General features: G+C 38.9%; 1 protein-coding gene and 1 long non-coding RNA gene across 6 annotated transcripts in view; one reads left to right on the top strand and one right to left on the bottom strand.

Annotated features, from left to right (window-relative positions):
• Positions 1 to 24041, top strand: part of ENTPD1 (ectonucleoside triphosphate diphosphohydrolase 1) — a 211352-nt gene that overhangs the window by 97269 nt on the left and 90042 nt on the right. The window lies entirely within an intron of this gene.
• The window catches only part of LOC119510273, a 145262-nt gene continuing 142403 nt past the window's right edge, over positions 21183 to 24041 (bottom strand). The window contains exon 8 of the long non-coding RNA XR_005211863.1: positions 21183 to 21290. This is a non-coding gene — a long non-coding RNA (uncharacterized LOC119510273). The remainder of the gene's footprint in view (positions 21291 to 24041) is intronic.

Raw genomic sequence — 24041 nt, 5'->3', positions numbered from 1 at the left:
GTACCATTACATAGTTGTACATTCATCACCCAAATCAATCCCTGACACCTTCATTAGCACACACACAAGAATAACAAGAATAATAATTAGAGTGAAAAAGAGCAATTGAAGTAAAAAAGAACACTGGGTACCTTGTACCTTTGTCTGTTTGTTTCCTTCCCCTATTTTTCTACTCATCCATCCATAAACTAGACAAAGTGGAGTGTGGTCCTTATGGCTTTCCCAATCCCCTTGTCACCCCTCATAAGCTACATTTTTATACAACTGTCTTCGAGATTCATGGGTTCTGGGTTGTAGTTTGATAGTTTCAGGTATCCACCACCAGCTACCCCAATTCTTTAGAACCTAAAAAGGGTTGTCTAAGGTGTGCGTAAGAGTGCCCACCAGAGTGACCTCTCGGCTCCTTTTGGATTCTCTCTGCCACTGAAGCTTATTTCATTTCCTTTCACATCCCCCTTTTGGTCAAGAAGATGTTCTCCGTCCCACGATGCCAGGTCTACATTCCTCCCCGGGAGTCATATTCCACGTTGCCAGGGAGATTCACTCCCCTGGGTGTCTGATCCCACGTAGGGGGGAGGGCAGTGATTTCACCTTTCAAGTTGGCTTAGCTAGAGAGACAGGGCCACATCTGAGCAACAAAGAGGCATTCGGGAGGAGGCTCTTAGGCACAACCATAGGGAGGCCTAGCCTCTCCTTTGCAGCAACCGTCTTCCCAAGGGTAAAACCTGTGGTAGAGGGCTCAACCCATCAAACCACCAGTCCCCTATGTCTGTGGTCATGTTAGCAACCATGGAGGTGGGGTAGGCGAATACCCCTGCCTTCTCCACAGGCTCCTCAAAGGGGCACTGCATCTTTTTTTTTTCCTTGTTTTTTTTTTTTTTTTTTTTAACTTTCCCTTCTTTTTTAAATCAACTGTATGAAAAAAAAAGTTAAAAAGAAAACATACATACAATAAAAGAACATTTTAAACAGACCATAACAAGGGAGTAAGAAAAAGACAACTAACCTAAGATAACTGCTTAACTTCCAACATGTTCCTACTTTACCCCAAGAAAGTTACCTAATATAGCAACATTTCTGTGAACTTGCTCCTACTATATCCGTCAGAAATTAACAGACCATAGTCATTCCTGGGCATCCCCAGAATGTTAAATAGCTTATCTGTTCTTCTTGGATTATTGTTCCCCCTTCCTTAATTGCTCTCTATTGCTAGTTCCCTTACATTCTACATTATAAGCCATTTGTTTTATATTTTTCAAAGTTCACATTAGTGGTAGCATATAATATTTCTCTTTTTGTGCCTGGCTTATTTCGCTTAGCATTATGTCTTCAAGGTTCATCCATGTTGTCATATGTTTCACGAGATCGTTCCTTCTTACTGCCGCGTAGTATTCCATCGTGTGTATATACCACATTTTATTTATCCACTCATCTGTTGAAGGACATTTGGGTTGTTTCCATCTTTTGGCAATGGTGAATAATGCTGCTATGAACATTGGCATGCAGATATCTGTTCGTGTCACTGCTTTCCGATCTTCCGGGTATATACCGAGAAGTGCAATCGCTGGGTCGAATGGTAACTCTATATCTAGTTTTCTAAGGAATGCCAGACTGACTTCCAGAGTGGCTGAACCATTATACAGTCCCACCAACAGTGAATAAGAGTTCCAATTTCTCCACAGCCCCTCCAGCATTTGTAGTTTCCTGTTTGTTTAATGGCAGCCATTCTAACCGGTGTTAGATGGTATCTCATTGTGGTCTTAATTTGCATCTCTCTAATAGCTAGTGAAGCTGAACATTTTTTCATGTGTTTCTTGGCCATTTGTATTTCCTCTTCAGAGAACTGTCTTTTCATATCTTTTGCCCATTTTATAATTGGGCCGACTGTACTATTGTCATTGAGTTGTAGGATTTCTTTATATATGCAAGATATCAGTCTTTTGTCAGATACATGGTTTCCAAAAATTTTTTCCCATTGAGTTGGCTGCCTCTTTACCTTTTTGAGAAATTCCTTTGAGGTGCAGAAACTTCTAAGCTTGAGGAGTTCCCATTTATCTATTTTCTCTTTTGTTGCTTGTGCTTTGGGTGTAAAGTCTAGGAAGTGGCCGCCTAATACAAGGTCTTGAAGATGTTTTCCTACATTATCTTCTAGGAGTTTTATGGTACTTTCTTTTATATTGAGATCTTTGGTCCATTTTGAGTTAATTTTTGTGTAGGGGGTGAGGTAGGGGTCCTCTTTCATTCTTTTGGATATGGATATCCAACTCTCCCAGCCCCATTTGTTGAAAAGACCATTATGACTCAGTTCAGTGACTTTGGGGGCCTTATCAAAGATCAGTCGGCCATAGATCTGAGGGTCTATCTCCGAATTCTCAATTCGATTCCATTGATCTAGATGTCTATCTTTGTGCCAGTACCATGCTGTTTTGGCAACTGTGGCTTTATAATAAGCTTCAAAGTCAGGGAGTGTAAGTCCTCCCACTTCGTTTTTCTTTTTTAGAGTGTCTTTAGCAATTCGAGGCATCTTCCCTTTCCAAATAAATTTGATAACTAGCTTTTCCAAGTCTGCAAAGTAGGTTGTTGGGATTTGATTGGGATTGCATTGAATCTGTAGATGAGTTTGGGTAGAATTGACATCTTAATGACATTTAGTCTTCCTATCCATGAACATGGAATATTTTTCCATCTGTTAAGGTCCCCTTCTATTTCTTTTAGTAGAGTTATGTAGTTTTCTTTGTATAGGTCTTTTACATCTTTGGTTAAGTTTATTCCTAGGTACTTGATTTTTTTAGTTGCTATTGAAAATGGTATCTTTTTCTTGAGTGTCTCTTCAGTTTGTTCATTTCTAGCATATAGAAACATTACTGACTTATGTGCATTAACCTTGTATCCCGCTACTTTGCTAAATTTGTTTATTAGCTCTAGTAGCTGTATCGTCGATTTCTCAGGGTTTTCTAGATATAAGATCATATCATCTGCAAACAATGACAGTTTTACTTCTTCTTTTCCAATTTGGATGCCTTTTATTTCTTTGTCTTGCCGGATTGCCCTGGCTAGCACTTCCAGCAGAATGTTGAATAACAGTGGTGATAGCGGGCATCCTTGTCTTGTTCCTGATCTTAGAGGGAAGGCTTTCAGTCTCTCACCATTGAGTACTATGCTGGCTGTGGGTTTTTCATATATGCTCTTTATCATGTTGAGGAAGTTTCCTTCAATTCCTACCTTTTGAAGTGTTTTTATCAAAAAGGGATGTTGGATTTTGTCAAATGCTTTTTCAGCATCTATTGAGATGATCAATTGATTTTTCCCTTTTGACTTGTTAATGTGTTGTAATACATTGATTGATTTTGACCATTACTTTTTATGCATTTGAATTTTAGCACCTGTAGGAAGTAAGAAGTGGAGTTACGTACCAAACAATACAATGCAGTAATATTGGCATTTATAAATAACCTAAATGGTTACCTTTACTGCAGGTCTTTATTTCTTTATGCTGCTTTGAACCACTGTCTAGTGTCCTTTCCTTTCATTCTGAAGAACTTCCTTTAGCATTGCTTGCAGGGCAGTCTCAGTGGGATGAACTCTCTCAGCTTTTGTTTATCTTAGAATGTCTTAATCTCTCCCTCAGTTTTGAAAGAGAGCCTCTCCAGATAGGAATTTCTTGGCTGGCAGTTAGTTGTTTTCCTTCAGCACTTTAAGTATTTCAACCCACTGCCTTCTTGCCGCCATGGTTTCTGATAAGAAATGGTCACTCAATCTAACTTGACTCTCTTGTATGTAACATGTTACTTTTCTCTTGGAGTTTTCAAAACTCTCTCCTTGTTCTTTGCATTCGTAGTGTAATCAGTATATGATGGAGTGTATTTTTCTTCATGGTTATCTTGTTAGATTTTCTCTGAGCTTCTTGGATGTAAATATGCACATCTTCTGTTAATTTTGGGGAGTTCTCTGTCCTTATTTCTTTGCCTATTACTTCTGCCCCTTCCTCTCTGTCTTTTCCTTCTGGGATACCCATAATGTGTGTTTTAGTGCACTTGATGGTGTCCTATAGCTATCTTAGGCTATTTCACTTTTAATATTTCTGTTTTCTTTCTGTTTCTCAGTGCGACTCATTTCAAGTATCTTGTCTTCACATTCACTGATTCTTTCTTCTGCCAGCTCCAGGCTGCTCTTGAAACCCTCCTGGGCATTTTTCATTTGTTATTATGGTCTTCAACTCTAGTAGTTATGTTTAGTTACTTTAAAAATTTCTCTCTCTTTACATAGGCTGTCATATTGTTCCTTCATTGTTTTCCTGATATCTTTTAGTTCTTTCTCTATAATTTCCTTCACCTCCTTGAGTGTTTTTAAGATCATTTTTAAAAAGGCTTTGTTCAGGATGTTCACATTCTCATCTTCTTTATTGGTGCTTCTTGTATTTTTATCCTCTTCCTTTGGATGGGCCATCATTTTTTGTTTGTTTGTTTGTCTTGTACTCTTTTGTTGCACTGTGTACATTTTAATATTTTAAAAAAGTTAACTCTGAGATTTACTCACCATGATGTCTGTTTCTTGTTTTTGTAACCTGCTAGTGATAAGACAGAGATTTTCTTGAGCTTCAGTCATCCTATCTGGAAGGTCTGCCCAAGGCGAATGCAATGTGCAGGGTGTTCCCTGTCCTTCTGGGCCTCTGAATTGTCTTGGGCTTTTGATTGTTAGTTGTTAGGGAGTTTCCCTGTTTATAGAAGTTTGATTGCCCCCTCTGCCTCCCAGAGAGACAGAGTTCCCTCTCCCAGGTATCTGAAACTGGCAAGCCTTTTTCCCAGACTGTCTGCCTGTATGGATTTTTATGCGTCTTTCATTGTCTCATGCTGCTTTTTCCTGGAGGACAATTTCTGGGAGAAGAGTCACCCTGAAGAGGACTTTCCCAAGTCATTCTTTCCCAGACAGAAGAGTGCCAGGAACCCACATAGGGGGCGCAGACTGGCTCCAAAGTGTCTTGGGGAGGGATGAGGGAGAGTGTCAAAATCTTCTCCGATGTCTCCTCAAAACAGAGTTTTCCTGGCCTGCCCAGCAAATGTATCCCTTCAGCTAACTCTTCCCTGCAGTCCTGAGGAAGTCCCATGTCTTTACATCTCCACCACCTCTGCCTCTTCCTGGAAGGGTTGAAACAATATCTGTTGTGGCCCTTGTCCTCGATGGGTTTGAAACAGTGGCTAGGCCATGGCAGGGTTGGAGCAGTAGGCTGGAGCAGGGTTGAAACAATAGCTGCTCTCAGAACCAGGACCCAGTGATCCAAATTCGCTAATCAAAAGCCCATGATCAATGATTGGCCATGCCCCAACCCTGTTCTTGGGGTAGAGGGTTTTTATTTCCCTCTCATTGCCAGCAGCTAGCTAGGTACTGGACCCCACGTGGCCTATTGTGAGAATGGGGGAGACCCAGGAACATCACTACTAGAAAGAAGGAATCTCATTTCAAACCAGGGGATGAAAGGAAGCTCTTTATGGCACATTATATCTGCCATCTGTTGACAAAATAGATCAGAACCCAGACTCCATTCCAGCAAGCAATCCTCCTGCTCATAGGCCCTTCTTAACACTCAAGATACACCCCATATTTCATATTTATTGGCTGAAGCCCAACAAAACAACTGATTTCCTAATCTCTCGACTGTGCCTTCTGTTGCTTAACAAATTGGGATAATCTGTTGTTTAGCATTCTGGGAAGACTATATCTCAGAAAGCCTATCTTGGAAGCCATTTAACCATGATCTTGAGCTGTGGGTATGCACTGGATAAGCATACCCTCCCAGTGATGAGGGTGTATAGTCTATCAGGTTCTGCTGTTTGCTCCATACATTACCTGTTCCTACCTACTGAGTCCCAGAGTATCTAAGCTAGAAATGATATCTCATTCAGCAGAATACATGTAAAAACTCTGGTTCAGCTTTAAGAAGGTAAAAGTGGTATCTTTTTAGATTTTAGAGGTTGCCAACAATTTGATAGTTTTTCCCTTTGCATGTATTGCCTTGCACTGTATGTTTTAGTTCCCAAGTTTTTTATTTTTTATTAGAGCAACATACAGGAAGTACAAAGTTACCATATCCACCCCCACCCCCCCCCGCCACCACTCACAAGCAGTTTTCCTTCCCTCTTATTACTGTTGTGCATTAATGTGGTAACTTTGTTACAGTTCGTGAAACAATATTATCATAATTATGTTATTAGCTTTAGCACACTGTTTATATTGTGTTGTATGGTTCTAAGGATTTCTGTGTGTGTGGTGGTGGTAACATATACAATCTAAAATTTCCCTTTTCCCCCTTTTCGAATATACAATTCAGCAGCAAAGTTGTGCCTCCATCCCCAAATTATCCATTGCCAAAACTTTTCCATCATCCCTAACAGAAACTCTATACCAATTAAACATTAACTCCCCATTCCGCTCTCCTGTTTGACCTCTTGTAACCTGTATTTTAGTTTCTGACTTCACAAATACGTTTATTCTGCTTATTTCTTATCAGTGAACTCATACAATATTTGTCCTTTTGTGTCTGGCTTACTTCACTCGACATGGTGTCTTCAAATTCATCCATGTTGTAGCGTGCATCAGAACTTCATTCCTTCTTATGGCTGAATAATATTACATTGGTGTATAAACCACTTTTTCCCCCATTCATCAGTTGATGGACATTTGGGTTGCTTTCACCTTTTGACAGCCGTGAATTACCCAGTGAACATCAGTGTGCAAATGTCTGTTTGAGCCCCTGCTATCAGTTCCTTTTGGGTTTATGTTAGAAGTGGGATTGCCAGGTCCTATAGTAGTTCTATCTATTCATAACATTTTGAAGAATTGCCATACTGTTTTCCACAGTGCCTGCACCATTTTACATTCTCACCAATAAAGTATGAGTGATCCTATTTCTCCATATCCTCTCCAGCACTTGTCTTATGTTTTTTAAATGGTAGTAATTCTAGTTGGCTTAGTTCCCAAGTTTTGAATGCAGATTATCTCTTCATCTCTCATTCTTGCCTCTGGTTCACTGTTGGTGCGACCATAGCTCTTTGCCAGACTTAATGCTGATCAAGCACCTAAGCGCTAACCTTTGGTAACTGGATACCTGCTCTTCTCCAGCTGCCCTCAGTTGCATACCTGCTCTATTTGATCCACTTGCCTTTGGGTGCCACCTTGAGCCCACTCTTCTTCTGTGCTCATCTACTCTTTTGTCTTCCCTTCTGGGCTCAATTTTCCTGGGCAGTGCTGCTCCTGCAGTTCTGATTCACTTCGGCCTATAGTCCTGCTGCTCACAGTTTCCACTAACTACACAGGGGTTTATTTGTGCTTCCCCACTGATTCTTCAGCTCTTATTTCATTTACTAGTTGGGATTCTATTTCATACATCTCTGTTTTCCTTTCTTTCCAGTTAATCAGTTGCAGGATGTACTTTAGAATTATTTCAGACCATCTGCTATGGGCCTCTCCAAGGAACAGGCCAACGGAACAAAGACTTTTGGAAGGAAGTTCTGAAGTTAACAATCTGCCTGCAGCCTTGCCGTTTTAATTCCATGTTTTGTTATCAGCAAAAACATCTGATATTTTAAAATTGAAATACGTATTTTGGTGTTGGCTTAGTAAAGAGGTTTCTAAATCTTACTGGAAGGGGGCATGAGAGTTGACTATGTTTAGCATAGATTGAAATCCTTTGAGCATTACACTCTGTGATCTTTTCCCTTCTCATCTCATTTACACTTTTTCTCACTCTTTCTCTTAATCCCACTGTACAAAACCCTTTTGCTTTCTGTTGTTTTCTGTATAATTTAGGCTAAATGTCTGATTATTAAATATTAATTTATCTTGGCAAGCAATTAATTGCCACAGACAATAGACGTGACTCTTGTTAGACCTCAGCAGGCAGTTTGTAGGTGAGGAAGTACAATGGCTAAAAAAAAATATGAGGAAATGTTTAACATCACTGGCAAACAAACAAACCAATCTAAAAAACTGAGGTACAAGTTTTCACATGTCTAAAAGGCAAAGTTTTACAAAAAAAAGTCAGTGTTGTTGAAGATGTAGAGAAAGTTGTACTTCCAAACTTCCAGAGTGCAAATGGGGAAAACTTTCTACATGTTGATTTGACTTTAAGTATTTAAAGCCCTAAAAATGTGCATACTCTGACTCAGCAAATCTGTGCATAGATGTATCTACAAAAATATGTTAGAACATTGTAATAGTGAACAACTGGAAATAACCTAAAGTAATGTACACCCATATATGTGCAACAATAATCAAATGTTGAGATAAAGGAATTTTCAAGGATAAGGAAAGAAAGCATAATTAAGCAAAAAGAAAATCAGGTTATAAAGTTGTATGAACTGTAAAGACCCATGTTGTTAAAAATATGTAATAAATGTAGACATTATGTATGCACAAGAAGAAGACTGCAAGATTTATATTGATATGTTAAAATGGGTTATTATGGGTGATCAGAAGAAGGTGGATTTTATTTTCCTTTTCAAAATATTTTTTTCTGTGTTTTCTAAATTTCTCACAGTAAACATAATATTTTTGCAATCATAAAAAATGCTGTTTAAAAATCTGTCGTAGAAAAGTTGGAAGTTAATGGAAAGTAATGAATTGACTATTAAAACTGAAGCATATTTGAAAGGAATATGTGAAACATGGTAAATTGCCAATTAGCCTTATTTTTCATTTTCAAATAATATTTATGTGTTAATTTTACACAAATCTACAGAAATATGAAGTCTCTCTCTCTGAAAAACTGTGCTGTAACAGAATTCCCAAAATGAGATATTATGGCTTGAAACAAATAAATGTTAAAAAAAATACAAAATACACTTGAATTTGAAATAAGAAATGCAGGTGAATGTAAGAATGAAATTGAAAAGAGGAAATTATCTTGAATTAAAAAAAAAAACCAGGAGTGTGAAAAATTGAAAACTATTAAACTCTTACAGCACCAACATAGTAAGGTTGTCAGTTTTCCTTCTTCTGCCTTTTAAACTAAGTTTCCTAGCACAGAACAATAGCTCCACTAGGAGATGTGAGGAAATAAACACAGTCTCGAAGCAAAACAGACCTTGATAAGGACCTAATTCAGTGGGTCCTGGAATTTTTTGATTTGATGGGCTGGTGAGACTTTTTTCTTTTTAAAAATTAATATTAATTTTTTATCAAAGTAATGCATGTACTTAGTTTAAAGTCATTTCATAAGTTATACCAAAGAACAGCAATTGTCTGTCCCACCACTTTCTGCCACTCCCTATCTCCTTCCCCCATCCAGAGTAATATTCTCCAAGGCAGCCACTTTTAAGCTTTTTAGGATTTCTTCTAATATTTGAGCTTACACTGTTAATTTAGATGTTATGTACTGCTTTCCTATTGTGGCAGCCGAGTAGTTGGTATTTTACATTCTCCAGGGTTGCCCTCCCTACACCTTCCCTGTATAAGTAATTATATCACAATTTTATTTTTAGTTGAGGTGAAATTCATGTAACATAAAATTAACCATTTTAAGGTGAACAATTCAGTGGCATTTAGTACATTCACCATGTTGCACAAACCACCACCTCTTTCTAGTTCCAAAACATTTTTATTATCCGAAAAGAAAGACAACACAATTTTTGGTTAAATCAATATTCAGGGTTTATGTTAGCATGTCTAGGTAAGTATTGTTCACACCTTAGATTTCCTTTGCTATACAACTTTTTCATTTTCCTGTCATTTTAATAAGGCCTCATTTTTTTCATCTGCTTAGTTTTCTATATCTCTATTAGTAATTCTTTAAAGAGCTTTACAATCTTCACATAGTAATTAACAGATGTTTTTATGCCTTTTTTCTTCCCTTTCCTTCCCTTCCCTTCTTATTTCTTTTTTTCTTTCCTATTCTATTCTTTTTTTAACCCTCTCTTCTGGGTCCTTTGTTCTGCTGCAGTCTACTGGGCTGATTGTTTTCCTGGCCTGCTGCATATCTCTCATTCTGGGCTTCCCTTGACGTCTCTCCCAGGAGGATTCTCAGTTTGTACTACATCTCTTCCTCTTTCTAGGTTCACTACCTCATTTGGGTGGAGCACATCCTTTAGTAACTTCTTGAGAAAAGGTGTGTGGGAAGAAAAAATTTTGAGACCTTCTGCATCTTTTAGAATGCTGTAGTATGATTCCTATTCTTACAAGTCTATTCTTATTCACAATTCTTTTTGTTTTAGTTGTTCCTCCTACCTTCCTCCTCCTCCTGACTCCTTCTCCCCACATCAAGGAAGCATTTAGGACTTTCTCTTTATCTCTGATGTACTAAATCTTATGGTAGTGTGCTTTGGTATGTGTCTGTTTTCATCCATTGTGCTGGGCACTTGGCCATTCCCATTTTGAGTCTCAAATCATTCAGTTCTGGAAAACTTCTCATATGGTTTCTTTGATAATTTCCTTCCCATAGTTTTCTTTGTTCTCTTTTTCTGGAAGGCCTATTAGTCAGATGTTGCCTTTCCTGTATTAGTAATTTTAGTTTCTTTTGTTTTCTCTCCATACTCTTTGACATTTGACTCTACTCTCTAATACATTTCCTTAACTTTATCTATCTTTTGTTAAAATTTCTTAATTTGGTTGTTATAGTTGAAATTACTAAAAAATTGTTTTATTTCTGATGGATTTTTTAAACAAAACTGTGCCCTCTTTTGGATGCAAGAATTTCTCATCTCCCTGAGGATCATAATGGAAGTTTTCTTCTCTATTTCCTATTTCTTTTTCTGTTTGTTTTCATCTCTGTCTTTCATATTGGAAGTCTTTTTTTAAATCCTATTTAATCTTCACATGGCTCTATGAGGTAGTTATTACTATTATCCTTGTTTCATAGTTGATGAGCCTCAGAGTGTATCATTGTTTTATTTTTCTTACCATGGATGTTTGAAAAAGTTATCATGGACCAGCTAGTTCTACAGTCCAGTCTCTAGATCTAAGTAGATTCTCTGTTGAATCCTTAAAATCTCCCCTTACCCTCCAAAACTTTACACCCCAGAGACAATGGTCTCATTATATTAGACAGCTCTGTTACAAAGATCTTTTTTTATGTTTAATTGAAATCTTCCTCTTTCCCTGCATTTCTTTCTGCCATTTGCACTAGTTCTGCCATCTGGACCCTAGAGATGGGCTGTATCTAAATCCTATTCCATAGAATTGTTCCTTAGATATTTGGAAGCACATTGTCATGACTCCTCCAGGTCTGCCATTCCCCAGCCTGAAGAACCCAACTTCTTCTACTGTTACTGCTCCTTTGTCAAGCTCCAGTTGGTTAACATTTGTGGAATACTTTGGACCAACTTCTAGCAATCAAAGTCTCACTTTAAGTTTGGTGTCTAGATATGCTTTGAAAGACTGACACTTGAGTGGATACTATAGTTTTATTAATGTGTTTCTGCAGTTGGTTTAGTTTCAACCTGGTAAGTTTAATGAGCTATAAGTTTCTCTAGTGGGTAGTACTTTTGATAAGTTTCTCACAAATTATCATTTTTAGGACTCTGGACTGCTTACTTCTACTTAATTAGGGTTATGGTTGTGTTGTCCTTGTTAATGTTCTTAGGCTCTCTTCTTCAAGACCAGTTGTGCTTAACCTTAGATACTAATCCTTAATGAGGGTTCTAAGGTGGATTGAAAAATAGGAAGATTTTGTTAATGTGATGTGCATAAATAAAAACTTCCATGTGTATATTAGAAGAGGAAAATGTAACATAAATGGGCACTTTCCAGGCACCTTGTTAAGTACTTTGTACACATTAACTCATTTGACCTTTGCAACAGCTTGTAAGTTCAGAACTACTGTTATTCCCATTTTAGAGATGAAGAACTTAGGCCAATGCCACATAAACAGGAGGTCCAAAGCTATGATGCAGACCTAGAAATTCCAGACTTAAGGCCAATACTGCCCTTATGTGGAGAAGAGAACTGCAGCTCACACATTACATTTCTTACTAATTACAGCTAATATTGGTGGATGGAACAATATTATATAATCTACTGAGGTATACAGCCTATTTCTCTTCTTAACAGAGCATGCAAAGTTATTTCAGGATATTAGTTTTTCCTGTTCCTTTGTTTTATTTTACCTGGAAATTAAAATTTTTTTTTAATTTTTTGATGAACAAAATATTTTTAAAAAAAACAGAGCATACAAAACATAAAAACTTTTATTGCTAGAGCAAGTTGATAACGTTGACATTCTGAACATTAACTTTTATCGCCCCTTAAGGGCAAAAACTAGGTCTTTTCATTTATATATCCAGTACTGAGCACATTCCTAGCAATCAAATATGCTTCTAATCAGTGCAAGCATTCATAAATGAATGAGTAAATGAATGAATGAATGAAGTTATAAAACAGCAATGGCCTCAAGGTCTATTTAAGTTTTTAGGACTCTTTTCCCCTACAGTAAATCTTCTATAGACTGCTCTGCTTTATGAATTTGTAGGTCTACTCTTTTTAATTTTTTTCTTTCCTCACTCTCAAGTGTTCTAACTGGAACATCCGTAGGCATGAGATGTGCCTGAAGCTCTTTGCAAAAGGGAGAGAGAAAAGGGAAATTACTCCAAGCAATTCACATCATCAAGTCCAAGGCAGAGGAGCAAACTCCCTTTTGACCCATGCCATGTTTGTATTTAAGGACTTTGATCTAAGGTTTGAGGTCCAGCTGCAAGGGCATCTGGGGATTATATTCTTGGTCTGTTTCCAAGTCATTGGGCAGGGAGGTCTGTTTGAGTGAACACCATGAAGACACTAGAAACTGAATTCAGACCCTGTATGAAAGGAGTGGGTTGAAACCAGGAGAGGGAGCCTCCTACCAATTTGGTCAACATTCATGGTCAAGGTCTAGTCCTAGGAAGGAAATAAAATCAGGATCAGGACCCAGGTAGCCAGAGAGAAGGACAGATAGACAGACTGTTATCCACTGTGGGATGTATTTCGCCAAGGAGATTTGGCCAGATTATCCTACACGGGAGGTTAAATTCTCTCCAGGACATTTGAACCCAGGCATGGGAGCAGTAGTGGATTTTCAGATGTTCTCGCATTAGAGTGAAGAAGTCAGTAATATACTCTAGGATTGGATGGGGTAGAGCCTCAGGAGACAAGCCTAATATAGCATTACCAGGGCAGGGCAGAGCTGGACAGGAGAAAACAGAGGAACAATTTGCTGATGAAGTTCTGTGAGTCCCTTCTTTAGACTTTCTGCTTCTTATCAGGAAACTAGTGTCTAAGTTTGTTAGAATCATTTGCAAAGTAATAATAAATAGACTGAGTGGAAGAAATTGAGAACTTGCATTATTTCACATAACAAATTTGAGGCTCACTTTCTTGTTCTGTAAGATGAGGATATTGTTAAATCCAACCTTACCTACTCATTAGGTTGTTAATATGAAATTAGAAAAGACATGTAAAAACTTCTTTGTATATTATAAAGTATGTTATTATTATTATTATCTCTATCTCCTAATGTTTATGACATTGATTTACTATTCAGAGACTTTTTCCCTTACTTTGTGTATCACTTCTGAGTTCTGGATGGTTGAATTTGCCAGATAGCTTTATTTTGAATAAATAAAATATTTCTGTTCTTTTATTTGAAATTATTATTTGTATGTATTTAGCAGTAATCTAAAAATGAACAGAATTGGGAAACTTTTTCTACTGTCCTAAGTCTCAGTTAGGTTTACAATTTGGGGAAAGGCTATAATTCGCTGAGTGAATGCTTGCCTTTGGCTGGTGCCAGTTTCAAGCTCATCCATTGCTGAGCTGGGAGGACTCATACATCATAAAATATTTCCCAGGCCTGTATAAGCAAGGATGGGTGAATTTACCCACTGGTCCCGGGACTAGGCCTTTAGCAGCAGCCACAGCTTCCTGGTAGTATTTGTTGGACCAAGGACCTTGTTTGTGGGTGCTTGTTCTTGCCTCTGCTACTTTATGCAACAACAGAAAATGCATATGGTATGTTTTGATGTCATATAGAACATATGAATAATTGCTCACCCATAGAATATAATAATATTTGCTCACCCAAATCAGTTGGTTAAAAGGGACAAATACTGCCCAGTTACATGTATATGGATTTGGAAAAAAAAAAAAAGAGGATTTTGCAGTCAGACAGACCCCATTCCAGTCCCAGATGGCAGGGTTCATCTTTGGCAAGTTAATTAAGCTATCTGTGCCACAGTTTTCTTATCTCTAAAATGAAGTCAATAACAACTTACCTGACAGGGTTGTTATAATTAGATAATAGAAAAAGTAGTGCTGTGATGTATATTGGCCATCCAGACCTGAGAAAATGCCTGCATTTTGTTACTTTTGAGGGAGATAATTAGCATTCACGCCAAGGCCTAGGCACTAGAGACTAAAAGTTGCTAGTTAGATTAAGTTTCTTGAAATTGGTTTTAGGCTGAGAAATAAAATACTTTTCAGCAAGAAATTTCAACCTTCGAATAAGAAGGCAGTTTAAGCCTCTGCCTTCTCTTACTGGAGAAAACCACAAAATAGGCTCATAAAGGCAAGGGGAAGAGGAGAAGGACCGAGTCCCATGATGGCACTGGTTAGCTGTGATCTATAAAAGATATTCTTTGTGCCAGGTCCTGTGCTGAGTGCTTAACTTTTAACACTTTCCCAACAACCCTGGGGATTAAACCTTTCTGACAGATGAGAAAGCTGGGGCCCAAAACTAGTGAACTGAGGTCATATACCTGGTGAGCAACTAGCTAGGGTTTGAATGCAGGTCTTTTTGACACCAAAGCTTGCTTTGAACTGCTTGCTATCCTCTCCCCTGCTGACGAGCCAGAGAATCTCTACGTTTCTTAAGACTTCCTTGACTTTGAAGTCCACGAGTAAATGAGGTTTCTGGAAAGAGGCCAAGGGCAGAGAGAGCCACAGGATTGCCCAGACCCAGGTTCAGAGCTCTCGGCTCCCTTGTGTTTTATGTGCCTTAAAGCAACCACGGGGGTAGCACACCCTGCAGCCTTAATGCCAAGAAACAGAACAAAAAAAGAGCAAGTGGTTTCTTTTGTTTCTTTAATTCTTTGCTTGCTTTCATCCACCCAGAAGGAGAGAAAGAAAGGATTGATGGGTGAAGAATCAAACTAGAAGAGACTCAACTATATGTTCCAGAAAAGCAAGGATGTATCTCTGCTTAGCACTGGGACACTCAGTGTATATGTGTGTGTGTGTGCACGAGTGTGTGTAGAGAGAGAGAGATAGAGACACAGAGAGAGACACACACACACACAGAGAGAGAAAGAGAGAGAGAGAGAGAGAGAGAGAGAGAGAGAGAGAGAAGTGAAAATGAAAATGAAAAAATGAAAATGAATATTCTGGGACTAATGTGGTAGTTTCAAGAAAAAACTGGAAACTTGTTTCTGGTCAATCAGAAAGTTTGGCCAAAATATTTTAAGAGACTATCACATGAGCCTGGTAAAGACAACCCAGTTATGGGGGGAAAGGTTTACTATAAGACCACTTGGGGAAGTCCTAGGTCCTAGAGCAGGTGGTCATGAGCAGGGAGAATATGGAGGGGGAAGATGAGAGTGAACTTCCCTCTTGCTCTAGCATTTCCATCATTAGTTCATCTCAGCTCTTCCTGTTTTGTTTTGTTTTACCATAGTCTTTACATTCCTTTATTGTTTCCTAAATGATTCTCCACAGTCTCTTAAGGTTTTTTTGAATTCCAGTCCTGTGGATCACAACCCCTATTCGTGTCAGATTTATTAGGTAATAGTGGGGATGGTGGGTGGAGGCATGGGAGGAAACCATTTAGGATAAAAAGACACTGGGCTGGAAGTAGACGCCTTGGTTCGGTTTTACACTCAGTCACTTACAAGTTGGGCAAATTCCCTTGCTTTTTAGCCTCAGCTTTCACACACCTGAAAAATGGTATTGTGTGTGTGTGTGTGTGTGTATCCTCTGCCTTTTTGGAAGTTTTACTTTAAGGATCAAAAAAGAGAGTGGACATGAAAGCATTTTACAAACTGTTGTTAAGACTATCAAAATGTAAACTTTTATGGATAACATATTTCCATTTGTTGGACCTAGTTTAATCTGAAAGTTTCCTAATTCACAATGATTTGTAATGTGGGGTCATTACTGTGTTTGAGCCTTAAATGGAGACTTTGCCCATGATTTCTGAAATATCACTCACCTCAGAGTCACAAGAGACCAGAAAGCAAATCTTGTTTGTAATTGATTTCAAGTAATGTCAACTTCAAATGAAGATCTCTGGCATCCTTGGCTGGCACAATCAAGACGGCCTGTCAAAGGAAACAGGCTAGATTTTGATTAGAGTCAGAACAAACATGCAACTATTTTCTTTTGCTATACCATTTCTAAAAAGGAAAAATTCTATTTGTTTGTTATATGTGTGTGTGAGCTTTTGCATGTGTAACAGCTTGTTCTAAACTTCCCTATTCTCCTTTGCTTATCCGATTTTAAAGACGAAATAATCTAGCAAACCCAGTTTTTATAATACTATCTTCTATCTTAGGCCTTTCACAATATTCCTAGAAATTTGTCTAAGTAACATTACACCTTCTTTATTTCAAAAGTATACATAAAAAACAATTTTCTTTATATACTCTTTCTGGCATTTTGATGGTAGGAAAAATATCTGAGTCTATTTTAGGGCATGCAAGTCACATGGAAGAAAGAATAACAAATATTTGTGGTTGCCTTGGGAACTCAGCTTCTATATATTACTGATTATGGAAGGGAAGAACAAAGCCTTCAAAATGAAATTTGGAGATGGGACGATTTGGTGACCAAGTAATAGAACCGAAGGAGGCCCTGGGAGGAGGTAGAAGAGCTATGTAAAATTACAGGTTCCTAGTCATTTTTTCATTTGGTCTGTTTCTGATTACTATATCTTGCCTTCCTCAGGGAGGAATGTAGCAGGATGCTTTATATAACCAAGTGATACTGTTCAGGTTTGAAAAAAATTTCTTTAGGAAAGTTAAGGGTGGCAAGTTCTTTGCCAAATTGCTCATAAAACAGGATATCAAAGGAGAAAAGACAGTGAAGCTAGGAAATCTACTTTTTTTGTGTTTTGGTTCTTTCCTAGAACCACCCAGCATGTGTGACATCTAAAGATGTAGCACCAGCTCGTGAATATAAGTTCCTTAGAATACCCAGACTTTGTGGGGCTACTAAAAATGTCTTAGTGTGGCTTGCTGCCAGCATTCCCAGCACCAATTCACACCAGCCCTGACTCAGAAACATAAGGCCTCCTTAGGGCTCTGATGTCTCCTGCAGACAGTGGAGCTAACTGGAGGATATAAGGGCTTGGGAAAAAGACTCTGGCTTTGTTTCCTAGTCACCCCAGGATTTTAGTGGACCCAGGAATTTGGAACTCTGGACTTCTCAGTTGCATACTTCATTTGTGTTGCTGTTTTCCCAAGAAACATTTGATGACACCCAGGGTACTCAGGGCCTGTTTAAAAGCACCTAGGCCTCCCTTCTCTGGAGTCAGCAGACAACAAAAAAGCAAGGGAGAGAGTAGAGTTACCTGTTAGGTGAGGAAGTAAAGCTGAAGACTCAGGGTGGGAGCAAGATTTGAGCAGTATGGACTTCAGGACAGAAGTTGACTCACAGCTGGGGCTCCCACTGCCCCACTCCAGCAGGCCAGGACAGTGATAGAAATGTGTTGCATGGAGTTTAGGCCTATGGGAGTGTGTGTGTGAGGTACAAGACAACAATGTCTGGATTCAGTTACTTGAGGTGATGGAGTTGTTGATAGGCCCACATGTAGAAATCACAAACACAGATTACAGGTTCTGCAGCTGCATATCAGGGGAGAAGTGAGAACCCTTTTGTTAGGATACAGCAGCATCTCATATGGTCAGGAAGCCATGGTGGAGGTCATCCCTTTTTGTCTCTTTGCTATATCCAAAACTCAGCCCTTCTCTGACTGTTACTCTATGTCTGCATCTCCTGCTACCATGTCCGGACAACTCCCCTTGGTACAACTTGCAGTCAGGAGGGTCCCTTGTTCCAGTCCAACTTACAGGCCATTGATCTCCCCAATAAAATGAATTAGAAAAGAATGGTCAAGACTTTGGATGAAGATGCCTTCCAATCCTAGCTGTACGACCTTAGGCAAGTGTTAGTTTTCGTACTTTTAAAATGGGATTAATATTCATACTTAATTTACAGCTTTGTTAGGAGGATTAAATGAGATAACATATGCCCAGCCTGTAGTTAGCTTTAGCTCAGCAGCAGTTGCTGGAACAGTCTGTTGTGGCCAGAATCATAAGGTCACAGGACATAAAGGTCAGCCACAAAACCCAACCTAGTGGGTATCTGTGTGACACCTGAAACTCAGAGCTAGAGCTCTGTGGCTATGAATGTCAGTATTATCTCACAAAAGAACTATTAAAAAGGCTGAAAAAAAAAAAATCCAACCCAGCAACTTGTGAAGCAGGAACCATCTGTGACACGTTTTCTCGGAAGATGGCTATGTTATCTGGTCTGTACTTAGGGGAAGGAAATGGTGGGGGTGGAGGAGTTGGGGAAAAGTAAAGTTAAATGAGTGTATGTTCACCCCAATAATTAAAAACATGGGATTACCAGAGTCAGACACACTTGTGTTCAAATTCCACCTCTATACTTACTATCTGATGTATAACATTGAGTGAATTACTAAATTTCCTGACCCCCAGTTTCCTCAAGTCTTAAATGGGTTAATGATAATCTACAGTGTTGTAAGGATTTCATGAAATGAACCATGCATTTAAAGAGCTTTCCACAGAGCCTGGTATACAGCAAACACATAACAAATAGAAATGAGGATGGTCATGATGATGACAAAAGTTCATTTTGGCCTAGAGTCTTGGGGTGTTGCTCTTTGCATCTAAGGAGGCAGGAAAGAGGCAGGCTAGTGCTTGGTAAAACTGGGTGCTGGGAAGGTAGATGCGTTTATCTGAGGGCCTCATTTCTGAGCCTCTCATCTACCTCCTGACCTTTCGTTCTTTCACCCTGCTGCCCAATGCCTTGGTGCTGCCTAAAACTCTTTGCTCCCAATTCCCAAGGGATGGTTTACCCCCTCCTCTTCCTAGCAATGCCTCCAAACTCTTGTTGTTTCAGCTCCCCTTTATTGTAACTAGATTTTGGGAAAGCAGTCCATCTAAACAATTCACCCAAGGGTTTGAAGTATAACATAGCCCCCCTCCACCTTTAAGGCACCAAGGATATTTCTTTTTAACTCACACAAATTGGAAATTGTGAAACAAGAACCAATGGGGGATGGAGGGCCCTTTGAGCCCAAGGATCTCCAGATTGCCCTGAAACAGAGCTTGAAAGACAATGCTGGAGGAGGACACAGGATCATCCTGAGAGGGGGAAGATGTGGAGATCCCCATTTGCTACTATTGCATCTCCATCCTTTGCCTGAGAAAGTAAACCCTAATTCTAGAACTTGAGGCTGATGTTTACTCCCTAAGGGAAAGGGACAACTCAGGGTTGTACCCATGAAGCTGAGCTCAGCCCTAGATTCTGGTTCCCAATGCCCATTGTCAGCAGAAAAGAGCTAGCTTTTAAAACACCAAATCCAGTGAGGAAAAATATCAGCAAATATTGACATGACTAGAACTCTTTCATCTACCCAGCACTTTTCTTTCTTGAAAAAAGATGAACCCTGGAAATTGGGGAAAATTTTAAATTTTTAAATTTTCAACACCTTTTACAGATATAAAAAGCCTCTGGTTACTTGGGAATAGCGCGTTTACATCTTTGATTTTATATACTGATTGCAGATAGAGTTATGGCCTTGTGAAGCATAATCATCATCATAATCAGCATAATCATTGCAGTTTATGGTTCATATGGCAGTTTCTTATATATTAATTGATTTCATTTACTCCTCTTAATAACCTTGTCAAGAAGGTATTACCATTAATCCTTATTTTACGGCTGAGAAAATAAAGGCTGAGAAAGTGGTTTACTCAAGATCTCAGAGCTAGTGACAGCTAGGTTTTGTTTTGTTTCATTTTTGTTTTTCATTTTAGGTAAGGAGTTAATTACACAAGTGTATAAAAAGGTGCTAGGTTACAGACTTTGCATCTTTCAATGTGAAGTACATTGAGGAAGAATAAAAGAAATCTGTGGCCCATTTTTAAAACTTCTAGGGAAATTTGATCAGTCTAGTATTCCCAGCTTTATTTTCATTTTCAGTTTTTTTCAAACCAAAGATAAAACCTATGAAATATATGAAGTTTAACCTATGAAATATAACCTTTGGATCTGTATAAACATATCTAAAGATACCACAAAGGGCTTGGAAGGATGGGCTTCCTAGTTGGAATAGGGCAATGAAGACTATTCTGTTTTAGCAGGAGGATGGAATGTTAAAGATCCTCTTTGTATGAAAATACAGAAGCATGAGCTTGGCATCTGGGTTCAAATGAGAATAAAAAGGAGAGAGGAAGAGAACATTGTTGTATGAGTATAAGATAAATCACCCAATCAAGTGTAGGCTCTGGATGATGTGTTTCTATTACAAATTACAAAGCTGGAATAGAAGCAAAATGGGCTGTTGATGGGGTGTTTCAACTAGTAAGAGGGGATTTGCACAATATACATGCAAATTATTATTTCAAAGACATTCTTCCACCTTGGCTTCGGAAATTGCACAACTTCTCTTATTTGCATTTTTCTTATGTATAAAATAGTGATTAAAACAGTACTTGTATCATAGGATATGTTAAAGTGCTTATTACAGTGCCAGGCAAGAAGAAGGTTGCAGTAGACTTGGCAACAGTTTCCTACATTATCCTGCCTACACCCCCAACCCCTTTCAATTCTGAAACTCTGAAACACAAGAACTTTACCTGGGTATCTGTTGGAAGTCTACTTTTCCATAAGCAGAACATCTGAAAAAATCTTGATTTTCCCTAGATAGAGGAAGCTGTTAATCCTCTTCTTCCTTGATTTAATACTGATACAAAAGAAATACATGGTTGATAAAGGAGGAAAAAGGACTATTTCATTTAGGCACTAATAATAATGAAGGAGGGGAAAGTGGGATAGCCAGATATATGACTTAGACTTTTCAGGAAGGCAGATTAGGAAATGTTATGAAAATGATAGGTGAGATCTCATAGTCAGATGCACTAAAAATAATAAGGCTTACTTGCGAGAATGACATCATCAACATGATCATATAAGACATCACCTGGAAAAGCATCCCCTCAGAATCAAGTACAAAAGGACAAATCCTACTTGCTTGGCTCTCTGGAGTATGTTACAGTCTGGAGAAGAACTCCACAAACGCTCAGCTGAAGAAAAAGAAAAAAACGCCAAAATCAGGTAGGCAATTTGCATCCCAGACCTTCCAGTCCAGACCTCTCCCCACCCCCACTTGGTTCCACACAGCTTGGGAGTCACACAGAGGCAGCACAGCCCAGTTCCCTCCTGCCATGGAAGGCAGTGAGTTAGAACCCTACACATATCCAGGCACAGGGACTCAAGTCCACAGAGACCAGGGGTGGAACCCAAGCGGCTGAAGAGTGCCACATACAAAAGTGCCCCCAGGGAAAAAAAGAGACTACGGCAGAACTGTTGGCAGGGTTCACACACCCTCAGTCCAGTCTCTGTTTGCTGGACCACCTAAACACAAAATGGATCTTTCTCGAGTGACCCCAGCTGAATCCACAGGACAGGAAACCATAAAGGGGAAGAAACTGGTGGCAAAGTACTCGCACATCGAATTCAACAGCATGTTAAGAATTATGCACATGATCAAATGGGTTTTATCACAGGTATGCAAGGGTGGTTCAACACAAGAAAACCAATTGATGTAGTACACCACATTAACAAATCAAAGGGGAAAAACACATCTAGATTGATGTGGAAAAGGTATTTGATAAAATCCAGCATCCTTTTTTGGTAAACACTTTGGAAGATAGGAATCGAAGGAAACTTCCTCAACATGACAAAGGGCATGTGTAAAAAACCCACAGCTAACGTCATACTCAATGGTAAAAGATTGAAAGCTTTCCCTCTAAGATGTGGAACAAGACAAGGATACCCAATGTTACCATTGTTATTTAACCTTCTGCTGGAAGTTCTAGCTAGAGCAATTAGTCAAGAAAAAGAAATAAAGGGCACCCAGATTGGAAAGGAAGAAGTAAAGCTTTCTCTGTTTGAAGATGACATGACCCTGTATTTCAAAAGTCCTGAAAAAAAACTACAACAAAGCTACTAGACCTAATAAATGAGTTCAGCTAACTGTCGGGATACAAGATCAACATGCAAAAATCAGTAGTGTTTCTACACACTAGTAAGGAGCAATCTGAAGAGAAAATTGAGAAAAAATTCCATTTACAATAGCAACTAAAATAATGAAATATCTAGGAATAAATTTAACCAAGGATGTAACAGACCTATACACAGAAAACTGTAAAACATTGCTTAAAGAAGTCACAGAAGACCTAAATAGATGTAAGGACATTCTGTGTTCATGGATTGGAAGTCCAAATATCATTAAGATATAAATTCCACCCAAAGTGACTTACAGATTCAATGCATTTGTAATCAAAATTCCAACAACTTACTTTGCAGAAGTGGAAAGACCAATCATCAAATTTATTTGGAAGGGCAGGGTGCCTTGAAGAGCCAAAATCATCTTTGGTGAGAAAAATGAAGTTGGAGGACTCAAATTTCCTGACTTAAAGCATATTACAAAGCTATAGTGATCAAAACAGTGTGGTACTGGCATAAGGATAGATATACTAAACAATGGAATTGAATTGAGAGTTCAGAATGACACCCTCACATATATGGTCAATTGATTTTTTTTTTAAATTTTATTTTGAAATAAATTCAAAGTTATAGGAACAGTTGCAAAAACAATACAAACCCCATACACAGAACTCCAGTTTACCCTGACCCCCCTCCCCCGATACCCTGATCCACCAACTTGAACATGGTGTCACACCGCCATTTCTCTTTCCCTCCCTCCCTCCCTCCCTCCCTCCTTCCCTATCATCCATCATCTATTGCTCTGTCTTCTGAACATACGAGAGCAAGCTGCACACATTTGGGATGTAATGTTCTATATATGTCTGTTAAAATTCTCTATATCTCTTTTTCTTTTTGTATCTCTGCAAGTATGGCTCCCTTTATTTAATTTTTTTATTTTCATTTTATTGAGATATATTCACATACCATGCAGTCATACAAAAGAAATCATACATTCGATTGTTCACAGTACCATTACATAGTTGTACATTCATCACCTAAATCAATCCCTGACACCTTCATTAGCACACACACAAAAATAACAAGAATAATAATTAAAGTGAAAAAGAGCAATTGTAAAAAAGAACACTGGGTACCTTTGTCTGTTTGTTTCCTTCCCCTATTTTTCTACTCATCCATCCATAAACTAGACAAAGTGGAGTGTGGTCCTTATGGCTTTCCCAATCCCATTGTCACCCCTCATAAGCTACATTTTTATACAATTGTCTTCGAGATTCATGGGTTCTGGGTTGTAGTTTGATAGTTTCAGGTATCCACCACCAGCTACCCCAATTCTTTAGAACCTAAAAAGGGTTGTCTAAAGTGTGTGTAAGAGTGCCCACCAGAGTGACCTCTCGGCTCCTTTTGGAATCTCTCTGCCACTGAAGCTTATTTCATTTCCTTTCACATCCCCCTTTTGGTCAAGATGATGTTCTCCGTCCCATGATGCCAGGTCTACATTCCTCCCTGGGAGTCATATTCCACGTTGCCAGGGAGATTCACTCCCCTGGGTGTCTGATCCCACCTAGTGGGGAGGGCAGTGATTTCACCTGCCAAGTTGGCTTGGCTAGAGAGAGAGGGCCACATCTGAGCAACAAAGAGGCATTCGGGAGGGGGCTCTTAGGCACAATTATAGGCAGGCCTAGCCTCTCCTTTGCAGCAACCGTCTTCCCAAGGACAAAACCTATGGTAGAGGGCTCAACCCATCAAACCACCAGTCCCCTATGTCTGTGGTCATGTTAGCAACCATCGTGGTGGGGTAGGCCAATACCCCTGCATTCTCCACA

The sequence above is a fragment of the Choloepus didactylus genome, chromosome 15 (assembly GCF_015220235.1).
Source record: "Choloepus didactylus isolate mChoDid1 chromosome 15, mChoDid1.pri, whole genome shotgun sequence".
NCBI lineage: Eukaryota > Metazoa > Chordata > Mammalia > Pilosa > Megalonychidae > Choloepus > Choloepus didactylus.
Note: the sequence above shows the minus strand (reverse complement) of the source record. Positions and strands in the feature narration are given on the sequence as shown.